Source organism: Tursiops truncatus, chromosome 2 (assembly GCF_011762595.2).
Source record: "Tursiops truncatus isolate mTurTru1 chromosome 2, mTurTru1.mat.Y, whole genome shotgun sequence".
In the NCBI taxonomy this organism is placed as follows: Eukaryota; Metazoa; Chordata; class Mammalia; order Artiodactyla; family Delphinidae; genus Tursiops; species Tursiops truncatus.
Window position 1 is genome coordinate 89,468,832 of NC_047035.1, and position 14,854 is coordinate 89,483,685.

Genomic DNA, 14,854 nt, shown 5'->3' on the forward strand with positions numbered 1-14,854 from the left:
AGCTACCTCCATTGAGTTTAGGAAGTGGAATGGCAAAGCATTCTTCTTAGAGGCAATATTTCAGTTATCCTTGGTCCCTCCAAAATACTGTAACGTAAACAATTTTCATATTCTAAGTCAAGCTCCATTTCCTGCTTGAATGATCTATTAACATTTTACTTCCTCCTTTTCTTTTCTTTCTTTCATCTCTTTTTATGTATTTATTTTAAATAATACTTATTTTAAACAATAACTTTTGCACTTCAGGGTGACACTTTCACAAAAGTTATTTTAAAAATGAGGACAGAGATATAATATTTATTTCAAGATATATATATATATACATAGATATAAAATGCTTATCAAGTTAGACCATATTCCAGGAAATAAAACAAGTCTCAAGAAATTTTAAAAGATTTAAGTCATACAAGATATGTTCTCTGACCATAAAGATAATAAACTAACACTGTGAACAGAATAATATCCAGAAAAATCCCTAAATATTTGGAAATTTGAAAACACACTTCCAAATAATCCATGGGTCAAAGAGGAAGTCTCAAGGGAAATTTTTAAATATTTTAAACTAAATAAAGATGAAAATACAACATATCAGAATTTTGGGGATTCTGCTAAAGCAGTGTTGAAAGGGAAATATATAACATTAAATGCTTATATTAAAAGAGAAGAAAGATTGAAAATCAGTAACTAAGCTTCCACCTTAAGAAACTTAAGAAAGAAGGTAAATAAAATCAAAAGTAAAAAGAAAGAACAATATTCAGAGCAGGAATTGAAACAGAAAACAACAGAGAAATTCAATGAAATCAAAATGTGGATCTTTGATAAGATAAGTGAAATTGAAAACCTCTATCCAGCTGATGAGAGAGAGAGAGAGAGAGACAGAAAACACATGACTAATATCAGGAATAAAAGCAGGGATGGTCTACTTCTGCCATGGACATCAAATGGAAAGTAAGGAAATACTATTAAATAACACTATGCCAATAAATTTGACAACTTCCATAAAATGGAATAATTCCTTGAAAAACAAAAACTACCAAGACTCACTTTAGAAGAAATAGATAACATAAATAGTTCTATATCTAAAGAAATTAAATTTCTAGTTAAAATCTACCAAAATAGAAAACTAAATTCCCAGACAGTTTCACTGGCAAATTCTACCAAACATTTACAGAAAAAAATAATTCCAATTCTTCACAATCTCCTCCAGAAAATAGAAGAAAGTAAAATAGTTCAGAACTCTTTTTATGAGGCCAGGAATACTCCAATACAAAACCACACATAAAGACACTATGAAAAAGAAAAACATCAAATATAGCAGTATGTAGAAAGAATACTACATCATGGATAAGTGATTACTATCACTTATTAGGATCAGTTGAGATTCATTCCAAGAACACAAGTCTTATTCAACATTTAAAAATCAATACATATAATTTGCCATATCAGACTAAGAAAAAACACACAATCATATTGATAGCTGCAAAAATACTGACAAAATATTGCAAAATTCAACATCCATTTGTAATAAAAGCTCCCAGTAAACTACAAATAGAACTTCCTTTAACTAATAAAGGGCATCTGCAAAAAACCTACAGCTAGTAGCATAGGGCTATGATTCATTTTGGGTCAGTTTTCATTTAAAGTGTGAAATATGTGTTGAAGTTCCTCTTTTTTTTTTTTTTTTTGTAAGGCCAGTTCTTCTAGCACCATTTGTTCAAAAGACGACCATTTCTCCATTAAATGGCCTATGCAATTTTATCAAAAATAAATTGAACATATTTGTGTGGGCCTATTTCTGGCCTCTGTAACCTGTTCCATTTTCTGTGCATTGCATCCTTTCACCAACCCCACACCCTTTTAGTTACCACAGCTTATGAGTAATCTTGAAATTAGGTAGTTTGAGTGCTCCAACCTCATACTTGTTTGCAAAATCATTTTACTTATTCTAGTTCCTTTGGCTTTCCATATAAAATTCAGAACCTTCTTATCAATATCTATAAAAATGTTTGCTGAAATTTTCACTAAGATAAATACATAGATCAAACTGGAGAGAAGTGACATCTTAATTCTCATCTTCCAATCCAAGAACACAGTATATCTCTCATATCACAGCATATGTAGTAGATACTGTATTTCTTTTATCGGTGTTTTGTAGTATTAGCAGGCTTTATTTGTACTAACCAAACATGGAGACAATCCAAACAAATGTCCATCAACAGTTGACTAGGAAAACAAATTTTGGTATCTATACCATGGAATTCTACTCAGCAATAAAAAGAACAAACTATTGATACATACAACAACATATCTGGATTTTAGAAATAATTATGCTGCCTGAAAGAAGCCAGTCAAAAAATAGTACATTCTGTATGATTTATTTATTTAAAACTCTATAAATTTTAAGTTAATCAATACTGACATAAAGATCAGTAGTTGCCAGGGTATGGGGTGGGGGTAGAAGAGGGTAGTAGAACGGAGGATTTACACAGGGACACGGGTAAACTTTGGGGGATGATGGCTATGTTCCTCTCTTTTGTGGTGATGGTTTCATGGGTGTACACATACAGATTATATAATTTAAATGCTTACAGTTTATTGTATGGCAGTCATGACTCAATGAAATTTGCTTGTTTTATTTTCTATAGCTAAATTTGGTTCTGGATATTTGACAATATACTAAGAACCACTATATCACCTGTCCCACATTTTGTCCCAAAAGAGGAACTTGGAGACTTCATGTCAGTATCAATACATGGAACTCTAATAATTCAAGCAGGGCCAGTTCCTACTCTAAGGTCTATATTTTCTAAATATATTCTGATAGCAAAGTAACCACATAATGACACATTTATAACTAGACACTCATCTAAGTTAAAGGAATATTTTTCCCCCCTGGAAGTCATAAATTGTAACGATATATTGCATTAGGCAATTACAATTTTGAAGAACAGATCGTGTGCCATTCAGAGTGGTTACTTAGGACATTATAACGGCAGTGTTACATTCATCACAGCATATAGGAGACATGACACAAATACAATGGAAAGGTTATTAATGTAGAAAGGTTTTAATGTAGAAAGGTTTTAAAACTGTCATCAGATCCATTAGTTTTGATACCAGTATTTTACATAAAAATTGCCTGCTGTGAGGATATCTGAGATCAGATATTTGAAGAAAATCAAATCAGATACTTGAAAGGTGACATAGCTGTTAAAAGGACAGACACAAATATATATCAATGGAAGCTTGATGCATTGAAGGCAGAAAGGTCAAGAAAAATATTTCCTTGAGAAATAGGCTGATTCGGCTAGGAGCTGAAATAAAAAAGGAGACCTGTTTTTCAAAATAAACCTGAGGATTATCTTTTTTATCTATCATGGAAAAATATTCATCAATGTGTTCTCTAGGTTCAGCCAAGTAATTCAATCAAGTAAGTTGTCAAAGTGACATTTGTTCTCTTCTTTCTTAAACCTTTACATGGAAAATATCACTAGAAAGTTGTATAAACTCTTAGTCTCAAGTGGTTTGAGTGGTAGGCCTCAAACACAATATTAGGTTTTTCTTTCCATATTCTGACATTGACTAAGGTGTGTACTCTGGTAAAGACCCAATATAAACAGATTAGTGCACAGTGTATTTTAATTTTGAATAATAAGTATGCTAACAGGAAGACTTCTCTTTGATACAAAACTATATACACCTGATGTCTGTCTGGAAAGACAGGCTTTTTGGAGATCTGGAATGAACCTTGTCTTAGTCATTATGTTCAATATTAGCAGAATTATTACGGGTTTCTCTGAGGCTACTATCAATACATTTCTTATGCTCAAAAAAGAATAGATATTTTATAAGAGGGCAAATGAAAGGAGAAGAAAGTTTTGCCCAATGGGTTATCATAATAGAATTTTAATAATGCATGGCAGGGCTGTGTTACAATGTGGTTAATTCTTGGATCATCCTATCGCCTACTTGAAAATTCATTCAGACCTCTTCTATGATTAGCATTACTAACCAGGTTGAAGGCACAATTCTATGTAGAGCCCAAGGGTCCTCACTTAGCTAGAATCTGAATGCAAAACATGTGAAGAAGGAATTAAAATAAAACCACAGAGGAGTGTGCTAAGAAAGCATTCTTGCCTAGAAGAGCAATATTGTTGGATTTAAGAAAGCCTAAGAATGGTTCAAAGCTATTCCCTCTTGCCCCCACATCTCCCCCTCAATTAAGGGTGCTGGCAGTAGATAGGATGACTTAACAGAGTGATACCCCTCAGTTTACTGTACACCTAGTGCCTACAGCCCCTGTACCTTTCTCTAATCCTGTGGTCATTTATGTTGTATATGTGGACATACAGTTGATAACACTGAAGTCTGTATTTATACAGTGTAGTAATAACGTCAGGGGATTTCTGAGTCATTTAAATCACACAGTTCATCAAAATGTTCATCACTGAGAAAAAAGACCCTATGTGGGTTTTCTTTTCTTTTTTTTGTTTTACTCCATATTTAGAATATTTCAAGTGAGTCTGCACTCATTTTTCAAAGAGGAAAAGCTAAAGCAAACTTTAAAATAGGGTGAATTCTAAACCTGGCAAAGTAGCTAATTAAAGGGAAATTTTAAATGGACGTTAGACATAAGACAATTTGGATACATAACGAAGCAAAATAGGAAGAGAAATGGCCTACCATCTGACAAATTGCCGCAATCTTCCAGTAAATGTCTTCAGTTTAGGTCATTGATTACTAATTCATTATTTCATGTAAATCAGAAACATTTTACTTTACATTCCTTTTAAAGAAGAAGGAAATCTTTATCTCAGTTGGTAACATTGTTTGTTGCAGACTATCTGTTTTGCTTCTGTGGTCATTCTTGGGAGCAGCCTCATATTATAAGGTAGTGCACCCTAATGAGATGCAGAATCCTCTTCATAGGTCTAGTTTTTGATAACCTTCCTCTCAATTCTATTTTGTGGTCTGTAACCCATGTAAGTATACCCTACTTGGGGAATGTAATTGGAAATACTCCATCCAAACTGTTTTTAAATTGACAATTTACGTTGGGAAATTGCTGTGGGCCATTTATTAATAACTTATTATCTTATTAGGATTACATAATTGTTAGACTCATTTGGTCATTAATGGTCCCAAATAAATTATGATCCGTCATTATTTTGACTCTGATGGCAAAATAAGATGTAACTTTTCTAGATTAATGTTTAGTTCATAACATGAATAGTCCGATTTTGCCCTCATGAGTGTATGTGTTTGCATGTTCTGGAATAACAAGTTATACATAGTTGTATCAGTTTATTTCCTTTTAATTCTCTTATCAGTATTCTTTAATGCCCATTTAAACCATCACCTCTAACTGATTAATGGTATCAAAACCTCAAATGATGCATGCATTAATTAGGAATGCAGATTCCTTTGATTTGGTCTATAAAAATACTTTCTAAAAATATAACAAAAGTACAAACTTCCTGTCATTTACATTCGGTCAAATTTTCATTACCTCATAGCCATTTGCAAATGTATTCTGCCAAAGCTGAAAATACTTCTAATTTTAAAAAAAGAAAGAAAACACCTGTTTTGGGTCCAATTATGAATTGCAGAGAACTGTCATTCCTAATTACTAAATAGCTACAGAATTCCCATTTAAGTCAAATCAACTATACTTGAAAATAAACCTAGAATTGAAATGTTATAATCATTTATAATTCATTCTGCTTCTGCACACAAAAATAAGGCTCAATTGAAAAGCAAGCCTAGGGTAGGACATGTGCTTTGCAAATCCTGCTGGGTGGTTTTAATACGGATGACACCGAATTTTGAGAAATTTAATGAGAGGCAGTTTTTTTTTTTCCTTACAGCGCATTTTGTAAATTAATCTTAATTTAATCTTGATAGCTTCCTCTCCCCCACCCCAAGAAAAGATAACCTGTAATAATTCTAAATGTATTTTAATGTTACAATTTGAATCTTCCAGAAAACCCCAATATGAAACCATACTTAAGGAATTTCTGGACATAATATTTACTTTTAATTCATACTTACTTTTAATTCATAAGAATGAGTATAACTAGATCTCCAAGATTGAGGCAGGCAGCATCTACTACTTGTACATTAGAAAAATCAATGACCCAAAGAAATCCAATGATAATTTCTCAGGAAAAATTACTGAAGGTATGACTTGTAGACCTCAAATGCAGTTAATGTTCTTTTGGGAAAGACTAAAGGCTCCCGGTATCAATCTTTAATGTGTAGACACATTTCGGTTCCCCCTGGATACTACCAATCAGTTCTCCCATTGTAGGCAGGTTTCATGTTGATTTGTAAAGAGAGCATTTCAGTCATTACTTCATGCCATATATCATTAAAATACACATGTTATAATTACATCTTTCTTCAAAAACGCATTTAACTATACCCAAAACAATATGGCCTGCTTTAAGGAATTCTAGTGAAAAAAAAAAAATCAATGGCCACTTTTTTTATTTTAAACTTCGTTTTGTTAACCAAGTCTTCATCTATAGATATTTTAGACATGTTTGTTTGCTGCTACGTAAAATAAGGTTACAAATAACCTTGCTGACTATAGAAGTTCTCTTCTTCTAAAAATCACCTGATATAGCACATATTCTGACAAAAGCACACATTGCCGAGTTGATTTATAGGGGAATATGACAATATTCAGGATAGGTAGATGGCAAAGTTTAGCATTACCTTAAGACTCTGTGTACATGATGATTTACAATCAATTGAATGCGTCTTAAATTAAAACATGTATATGCATCAACAACAAAAGCATAAATTCCTGTCATGATGTTTTTTCAGTTTGCATGCCCCTTTTTCTGCATTTTCCATGTAAGTAGTGGTGCTTTTGAGTACACAAAGATATGGAATCCCCTGGCCTGTTGTGAAAATTGGGATGATCCTAGAAATGCTCACTAATCCTAGGTAGGGATTAACAAAACAAAACAAAGCAAAACAAAACAAAACCTTTTTCCTGATGTGTAGATCTGGGAGAGAGTAACTCAGTAAATATGCCTCATTCTCCAGCTTTTCATCTAATTGCAAAGAAATTATTTAAACACAGACTTTGGAATTGTCAGAAATATATTTGAGCTCTGGCTTTGCCACTCACTAAGTGTGTGACTTTGGAAAGTCACTAACATCTTTAGATCTCAGTGTTATCCCTCACTAGAATGGGGATAAAAATTGTACCAAATTCTTAGAGTACATATGTTAACGTTGATGAAACAACATATGGAAAGAAATTAGTAGCTGACACACAACAAACAATAAGTGTTACTATTACTGTTATCTCTGAAAGTCACAAATTTTTGTCAGCTTTACAACAAAATTCACCAGTGAGTTTTTACAATGTATACAAAAGCGTAACCGTGACAATCATCATGAAGTAGAATATTTCATCATCGTAAAATGTTCCCACATAGTCACAAACGTTTAAGACTTGAAGAAAATTTTATGGCATCTAGTCCAATTTATGTTATAGATGAGGAAACCAAGGCTCTGTGTGGTACAGAAAATTATTCATGCTCACTTACCTCAGGAGTGTTAAATCTGTTAAATATCTCACATCCCTTTCCTCTGGACTTTGTTCCCTTCTGCTTTACCACACCGGCTTCAGGGAACCACGAGGTTCTAGGGAAGGCTCAGCACCCTGCAAAGCTATCCACAAAAATGCAGCAACACACAGGACCAGGACCAACAGACACAGAACCAGTGAACAACTGATATTTGCCCTCATTTGGAATGCAAACACTGGAGAGGTTACTTGCTGTTTTAGTCTGGAAGCACCAGCAAAACTTCCTTTATTGCTGAAGTTCAGAAATTTCAATAGTGTTTGCCAAGGGCAACGTATTTAAAGGAAAATAATTTGTACATTAAACAAACTATGATTTTTGGGAATAAGGTGGGTGTGCAAAAGAAAAAGAACACTGTATTGGAAAACAAGAAAGACTCTAGGCCATAGACACAAAACAAAAATCATATGAGTTTTTGATCAAACTCTGTTGTTTTTAGGAGGATTTGATGCTTCTTTGCCTTGTTGGGAGAAACATTGGCTTATCTCACACCAAGGTATGGTGACTTTGTATCCTGATTGGGCTTTTTAAGCATTATAGACTAGGTCAGTCAGGATCACAGAATTCCACACTGCTGGTTCTCTTGAGATAAAAGGGCCTTACACTTCTATCCTTCATCAGAAGTCTGGGTGAAAGAGATGATATCTACACACCATAGATAAAAATAGTGACTTTCTAACATTTTATTTATATCCCCTAAAATAATTTTGAAAAACTATGAATCATATTGTATATTTTAAGTTGACATCCAAATTTTTTTGTCATTTTAAGTTTTAAATAGTACTTAAAATGTATAAGAGCTGGTGTTTTTTTAAATATTAACATTTAAAAAAATGTTACATCATTATTTCAAATGTTTTCAAGGAAATCTAATTATCATTGTGATTTGATGCCCACCATCGTCCATAAAAGAAAAAAAAATGAATAAGGTATTCTTCAAAAATCTACCATCATTCCTTTTGGATCTGGTTCTTATATCCACTTCCACGTACAATCTATTCCTTATAAAATAAATTTAATGTATGAAAATCTTTTCTAGAAATCTTATAATACTTAATTGCAGCAAGTACATACAAAAAATATATTTGTTTATAATTTTTATAGTCATCTATGTTGACGGAGGCAAGATAAATTTACTACCAATTTTAATAAATAATCATTAAGGACAGTAAGTAAACTGTAATTTAGAATGCATTTCTTAATGAAATACATGATGGATGCTCTTGCTTTGTTTCAATTAGTTTATACACCCTCTTTTAAAATGAAATGGGGTTCAGGATCAATTGTTTCTATTTTTTAAATAGACATATTCATTGAGATAACTTGTTCTCTAAAGAGATGAGAATTCAAAGACTTTCATTATGGCAATGAAACTCAATTCATTGAACTCCTTTCAAGTTATAAGACAAAAATCACATATTGATCTCTCATTAAAAATATATATGTAATGATCTAATTACTAGATTAGATTCTTCATTCAATTTTATTGAAAGCAAAGAATTAGAAGCCACCTGACTGGCAAAAGAAATCATTTCCCAGTCATTAGTATTATTTAAATTATCCCTTTGATTGGGCCGTCACACAGAGGTAAGGTACCATATGAAGATTCCCTTTGTGTGAAATCTATGACTTTCTATGGTAAAGTGGGAGAAAAACAGAAAAAAGAAACAAAAAGAATAATAGACAGGAAATGTCCAGCACAATGCACTGGCCACCAGCAAACTGTCAGGCACATCAATTCTAGGAAACTACACATATGGCAGTTGAATATTTGGAAATGGATTTCCTTAAAACTATTCCTGCCTGAGTGCCTGGTGGACAGCCTCAGTGGACGCCCAGGGGAAAGCATATTCCAGCATGAAGACCACTGGAGTAACAAATGTAAAACTAATTTTATCTGTGAAAGATTTTTTTCTATGTTGCTCTTTAGAACTCTATTAATTTGACCTCTATTAATCTGAAAGCTACATGCTTCCCTAGAACCATCCTCATTGAGATATAATATGTTCCTGATTTTGAAGGCTAAAAAGTGAAAAAATCATATGCCATTACTCAGAATATGATTAACTCAAGACTGCACCTGAGGGCCAATTGAGGAAATAAAAGTATTTAGAGATAAACTTGGCATTTCCTACAAAATGCTTATTGAAAATAATTCAATTATACTCCTTTCATTAAAGTCTCTTGCAATAAATTCTTACCACTAATTTGTACTAGGAAATGTTTGTCAATCTCGAATAATTAATATATTTTATTCTATTATAGAAAAAAGACTATAGAACATTTTGTGCTTCTACTTTTGTCTTGACTGCTAGGATACTTAGACCCAAATTTAAAGTTAAATCACTGTCGACATTTCTTAACTATAAAATATGCTTCCCTCCTTTTCCTTATGATTTTATATTTATATCGTTTTTAATAATCTTATTATATATATGCCACTTATTTAAGCCATAAGTCTCTTTTTTGAAGATTTAAGGTATAAGAGGATGGAGGAATTAAAATATAAATAATTAAAATATCCACAATCTAGCTATGTAGCTGGGGATGCTAAAATTTGTTTTTATGACAATTACTATCTGTTAGGAAACTGGTATAAATATTGTATATTTTCAAGTGCTTTTCAGACAAGCAGGAGATTACTATAACATAATTATTTATAGAGTTGATGTTGTTCTGTAACCTGATAGCATACTATGCATGGTAGCAAACATGCATAGGTTTCTATTGGTCTCTGATTGGAGCAGCTACCAGAACTTCTGACAGGACTCATGACAACAAAAGTAACCATCGCTGGAAACAGCAATGGTAAAGAGACCCCATTGCCTTGCTTCTACTTTCCGTCAATTTTGAAAGAAAAATATTCTGGAAACTTTGCCTAATTTATATGTGTATCAAAATGTGAAGAAAAAGTTTTTGGCATTACCTCCATAATTTATTGCTTTAAACAATGGGATATTACTCAGCCATAAAAAGAAATGAAATTGAGCTATTTGTAATGAGGTGGATAGACCTAGAGTCTGTCATACAGAGTGAAGTAAGTCAGAAAGACAAAGACAAATACCGTATGCTAACACATATATATGGAATTTAAGAAAAAAAAAATGTCATGAAGAACCTAGGGGTAAGACAGGAATAAAGACACAGACCTACTGGAGAACGGACTTGAGGATACGGGGAGGGGAAAGGGTGAGCTGTGACAAAGCGAGGGAGAGGCATGGACATATATACACTACCAAACGTAAGGTAGATAGCTAGTGGGAAGCAGCCGCACAGCACAGGGATATCAGCTTGGTGCTTTGTGACTGCCTGGAGGGGTGGGATAGGGAGGATGGGAGGGAGGGAGACGCAAGAGGGAAGAGATATGGGGACATATGCATATGTATAACTGATTCACTTTGTTATAAAGCAGAAACTAACACACCATTGTAAAGCAATTATATCCCAATAAAGATGTTAAAAAAAAAAATTATGTGAATTAGGAGACTAAGAAGACCAAGGTAGAGTCTTGAGCCCATTGTGGGAACCTAATCAAAGAATTCTCAAATTTCAGGATCTAGGTTGTGATCAATTGAAAAAATTTTAAAAAGGTGGCTGGATATATCAGATTAAAAATTCATTCACCAGACACAAGTGTTAACTAACAGGCTTTGGGGTCATTTTAAATTGAGTAACTCGTTATATATTTTTTAGTGTATTAACAGATTTCTGAATGAGTACTAATATTCTTAACTGAAAAGCAACAACAATTATCACATTTATTATGGTTCTAGTTTGTACCTCTAATGTGAACGAGTTGTTTATAGATTGGGTAAGGCCTCATTCTCTGAACCCAACTTTACGAGGGAAAAATACTTTGAATTTAGGTTAATTTAATAAAATTAAAGTCACTGAATTCAGACATACTTGTGAAACGTATGAATATTTTCTTTTATTGATAGGTATCATTGGATGATAAACCATTAGAGACCTGAGTTTAAACAGAGGATTGCAATGAACAATATAGGCATACATATGATGATAATTAATGAGCTGTCTCATGTAGAGATCTGTGTGACTGCATCTGGCACATGGAAGACATGCAACTCTTTGTCAATTCTAGATCCATGTGCTTTTTGCCTGTGCTTTTGTCAGGTTGCTCACCCAGAGCCACTCCTGGAATCATCTGCCGAAGCAGTCAGCAGAGTGACCACATGAAGGAGGTGTTGAAGACTCACTCAAAACAAAGTTGCTAGGCAAAATACAGGACACCCAATTGAACTTGAATTTAAAGTAAAAAATGACAAATTTTGTAGTGAAGCATGCCCCATGAAATGTTTGAGTGTCCTGTATTTTTATTTGCTAAACCTTGCAACTAACACAGAAAGCCCTGCGCTCAATTCTTTCCTCAACTGCTTAACTGGTCGTGTAATGTGACCTTAAGCAACTAATTTAACTTGAGACTCTGTTTTCTCTTCTGCAAAATGGGGGTAAACATTGTTCCTTACAGTACTGTTGTGACAGTTAAATGAGATCATAAATATATGTAACGTGCTTTGTGCAGTGCCTGGCATGGGTGGGCTCAAGTTAAATGGTAGCTACTGATGCTGTCAGAGAGCAGCCACAGACTTAGGCTTCTGTATAGTTTACACAGACCACAGCAGGCCATAGCTGCTCCCTTTATTTTTTTTCCTCCCAGAAAAGTACATACAGTCTAGCTGACTTCCCAGAAGCCCAGACAAATGCTGGAGTACCCAAATAAGCTTAAACAACATAGCAACCCTCTGGGAAGGAATAAAGGAGTGCATCTGGTCTTAAGTAGTCTTTTCTGCTCGGTTAATTGGATTCACTGAACTCTCGTTTACAATACAAAAAGCAAATGTTTGGGACAGAAACCTTTCCTCACTCTAGTAGAATACCACCATTTCAAGTAAACATTTTGATCAAACATTTCATCACATAGATTGTGTTTGCCCAAAAAGAAGCTTCTGCACCTATGTGCACTGGTTTTCTCCTTCCCAAAATATTTGCTTGGCATTTTCTAGACACAGGTTGAGAGCACCAAAAATAAAATCTTCTTCTTTCTTTTCTGTTTCCTTTTTTTAACCATCAATTGTCCAGACTCACTGTCATTGTTTAATTATTTTTTCTTAGTGTTTTATTCAATTAAAGCTGATAGTATGCGATGAGGAATACTTCACCCTGAGGGAACAAAACCTTTTACTATGTTCTCTGTTTAATTTCCTTACTTCCTAGCTTGAAATTCATGATCTGTCTCTTTCTTCCCATGTTCAGCCCAAATCCTGCATCCATATTTGCCCTCTTCATTGGTTTCATCATCTTAATTCACTTATTTATTTAGCAAAACTATTTTCCAGATAATGTTTTAGACCCAGAAATACAAGTAAAAATAAGCTCCAGTCTCTTCTCTCAAGGTGCACAAAACCTAGACAAACAAAGGAGTAATGATTCCACTAGTTTATTAAAAACTCTATCACAGAAATACGTCCTATGTATTAAGGACGTAGAGAAGAAAATGCTTAAATGTGCCAGGGAAATGGGATAAGGTCAGAAGAGGCGGTAATAATGCAGCCAAGTTTTAGAAAGTTAGATATGTTTTCATTAAGAGTGCACAAATGACAATTAACTGCCAAGAAGGAAGATCTTGCATGAAACTTCAGGGCACATCAGGCAAAGCAGAAATAGTTTGGTAAAGCTGACGCATAAGGTATGCTGTACCTTTTCTAGGACTAGAAAAAGAGGCTGTACTTGGATTTTTAAAAGACTATGTCATTCTGAGGAGTTTAGGTTTTATTCTGTAGGAAATTAGGAATTTAAGGCAGGATTTATGTTTTAGAAAGATCAATCTGGCTACAAGTTCTGTGAAAGCTGAATTGACAGAGAAAGAGATAGGGCAGGGAAAACAGTTATAAGGTAATGAAAATAGTGAAAACAAGAGATGACTAGTGAGCCAAGGTAAGGACAGTGAGAATGCAGAGGAGAGGATAAATTTAAATGTTATCTGGGAAGCAGAGTGAAAATAATTTGGAGACAGGGAAGTCATGGTTGATTCCTGAATTTCTACATCTCTTTTTGAGTCTTATAGAGAAACTGGACACACATACACATGCAAATACATACACAACACACCAAAGATAATATGCCTCTTAAAATGTTGTGAGTATACATTGTAGTAAAAGTTCCTAAGCAAATTTCACCATTAACTGTGTTTAACCACTTTTGAATCTGTTATTAATATTTAATTAATATATTATTAAGAGAATATGAGGCAAGAAAGCCGTATGGCAATTTTCAGAAAATCTGTGATTAGTTACAGATTTTATACCCTCCAAGAAAATTGCCAAGGTCTATTAATTTCTTGAGAAGAGCCTGTTTATATATGAAATTTAGTCTACCCATTATGGTAAGTAGGAGTGCAACTTAATATTTTCCCAATTCTTTTCATTGTGGTGTTATTCTGTTTTTATTTTTAAAGGTTTTATTAATTATTAAATATATATGACATTATATTTATAATATATTGAAGTATAAAGAGTAATAACAAGTGAAGATCCATATATTCCCCTACCCAGGCCTAGAAATAGAATATGGCCAAAACTTTGAAGACCCTGTGTCCCCCTCACTTATTGCACAAACTTTCCTCCACACACCCAACTCATAAGTAACTACAAATTTGATTATTTGGAGTTAATTATCTCAACTTTTTTCCCAGTATAATCAATATTCTCTTATTCTTACTCACTAGTGTTCATTTTACATATAAATTAAATGCTACTTATTTATTCTTAGTGGTTTTTATCTTTTGCCAAAAAACATATTCCTAAGATTCATCCATGTTGATGTATATAGCTGTGCTCATTCTTTGACTCTGCTGTAGGGTATTCATTATGAACATAAACTAATTTGTTTATCCATTCACCTGCAGACCAGTTTATTATGAACATTCCTGCTTTGAACATTCTTGAGCATGTCTTCTTTTGCCTATGGTACATGAAAATAGTTAATCAGCTGTCTTTTGCTTAGAAATCCCTTTTATATCTTTTTCTATCCTTTTACTTTCAAATATTTGTGATTCCTTATATTTTACAGGCCTCTTGTTAATTATACATATATAATGATTCTCAGTCTATATATCCCCAAATATACATATATATATAAATATATTTGTGTGTGTGTATATATATATATATATATGTATACACACATATATATAGTACATTAACTGACAAGTTTAGTTAACTTGTAGAAAG